Consider the following 2,656-nt stretch of genomic DNA (forward strand, 5'->3'; position numbering starts at 1 on the left):
TGGCTGCTCTACACAGGACAGTGCAGTCATTGGGGAACAGTGTGTCGTCTGCCATTGTACAGTCGCAGGGACTGGGAGCAACTTCTGTTCCACCATCTACAACACTGGATGTCTCAGGGGGGAGTCAATTGTCTGACCAGGACTCGAACACAGGTCATTGCACTAGAAGCAGCGTCAGCCAGCACGTCAAGTCTCGGAGGGCTCAGACACCATCCCCTAGGTCAGCTAAATCTGTTCACAGAGACACCGTCAGAGACAGTGGAGTACAGACACGTGATCCAATAGAGGGTTTGGGTTCAATGGCAACACATGCTGCACAGGCATCCCACACACAAGGTACTCCCAAGGCAAACCTTACTCCCAGTTCCATTGACACTACCTTGGACATGGACAGTGAGAAGAGGAAGGCACCTCATGAGAGCAGGGACACTCCCAGGGGCAGGGAGACTAGGAAGGAAGGAGCCACTCCCAAGGGCAGGGAGACTAGGAAGGAAGGAGCCACTCCCAAGGGCAGGGAGACTAGGAAGGAAGGAGCCACTCCCAAGGGCAGGGAGACTAGGAAGGAAGGAGACACTCCCAAGGGCAGGGAGACTAGGAAGGAAGGAGACACTCCCAAGGGCAGGGAGACTAGGAAGGAAGGAGACACTCCCAAGGGCAGGGAGACTAGGAAGGAAGGAGCCACTCCCAAGGGCAGGGAGACTAGGAAGGAAGGAGCCACTCCCAAGGGCAGGGAGACTAGGAAGGAAGGAGACACTCCCAAGGGCAGGGAGACTAGGAAGGAAGGAGACACTCCCAAGGGCAGGGAGACTAGGAAGGAAGGAGCCACTCCCAAGGGCAGGGAGACTAGGAAGGAAGGAGCCACTCCCAAGGGCAGGGAGACTAGGAAGGAAGGAGCCACTCCCAAGGGCAGGGAGACTAGGAAGGAAGGAGACACTCCCAAGGGCATGGACGAGGACAGTCACAAGACATACGCACCTAAGAAGAGCACGGACACTCCCTGGGGCAGGGACACACACAGGGAGAAGGTGTGTCCTGGGGATGTGTACACCAAAGACAAGTCTGCTGCCTGGGACAGGGCACCATCCAGGGAACAGGGAAGATCCACAGACATCATTCCTCCTACGGAAATTGGACATCCAAGGGCAAAGGCATCTCCCATGGACAGTGGTGCTGTCAAGGACAGGCATACATCACCCCTTGATGCACTGCGGTTGCTGTTTTCTGGGAAACGGAATACAGATGTCTCCGCAGTGGAGTCACCCCTTACCTCCACTCCCATCAGGGCCCGTCACGAGCGGATGGAGGTTGACCCTGTAGTAGCATCCCCCATGCCACATGTTGCAGAGGCCAGAAGGCAGCCACACAGCAAACGACAAGCTGGCTCAAGCACGTCCCCAGAGAGCATTCCCCCGCCAGCAGATGCACCTCCCATGGTGGGTGATATTTCTACCCAGTCAGGCCCACTTGCCAGTCCTGTCCTGTCCAGGGTGAAGTCACATGTCACCAAGAAACGGAAACACACACCATTGACACATGCCCAACCCGATGTCGGCCAATTGCAACTATCCCCCGCTCCCAGAGCCACCCTGCCTCCTGGCCCATACAGCCCTGTGGCTCATCATTTCAGTGGTCCCAGTGGCGCCGCTGCAGTTGACTCGCATGTGTCAGGTAGTGGCACTGTGTCTGTTGTTTGCTGTCATGCATCATGTAGTGGCACTGTATCAGTTGTGCCTCATCCTGTTTCAGGTGCTGGCAGTCTGTCTGGGTCTGTGGCCCATGTGTCGGTCACTCGGGCTGTGGCTGTGTCTCACACTCCTGTTTCAGGTGCTGGCAGTCTGTCTGGGTCTGTGGCCCATGTGTCGGTCACTCGGGCTGTGGCTGTGTCTCACACTCCTGTTTCAGGTGCTGGCAGTCTGTCTGGGTCTGTGGCCCATGTGTCGGTCACTCGGGCTGTGGCTGTGTCTCACACTCCTGTTTCAGGTGCTGGCAGTCTGTCCGATGCGGGAACTTCACGCAATCCACCTGATAGTGTGATGTAAGGTGCTGTTGTCTTCACTCACATGTAATTGGTCATGGTGTGTGAATTGTCCATTGTACACAGTCTTCCACTGCTGTGGACCTTGTTACGGGTTGTTGGTGATTCGTACTTGTGGTGCCTCAGATACTGCTGTATGCCCTGTGATGTACTGCCTCTGATGTACCTGCTCTGGTGTCCACACTGCCCTGTTGCTGTTCTCATGCTGCTGTATGCCCTGTGATGTACTGCCTCTGATGTACCTGCTCTGGTGTCCACACTGCCCTGTTGCTGTTCTCATGCTGCTGTATGCCCTGTGATGTACTGCCTCTGATGTACCTGCTCTGGTGTCCACACTGCCCTGTTGCTGTTCTCATGCTGCTGTATGCCCTGTGATGTACTGCCTCTGATGTACCTGCTCTGGTGTCCACACTGCCCTGTTGCTGTTCTCATGCTGCTGTATGCCCTGTGATGTACTGCCTCTGATGTACCTGCTCTGGTGTCCACACTGCCCTGTTGCTGTTCTCATGCTGCTGTATGCCCTGTGATGTACTGCCTCTGATGTACCTGCTCTGGTGTCCACACTGCCCTGTTGCTGTTCACATGCTGCTGTATGCCCTCTCATGTGCTGCCTATGATGGA

Source organism: Lissotriton helveticus, chromosome 4_1, assembly GCF_964261635.1.
Source record: "Lissotriton helveticus chromosome 4_1, aLisHel1.1, whole genome shotgun sequence".
Taxonomy (NCBI): domain Eukaryota; kingdom Metazoa; phylum Chordata; class Amphibia; order Caudata; family Salamandridae; genus Lissotriton; species Lissotriton helveticus.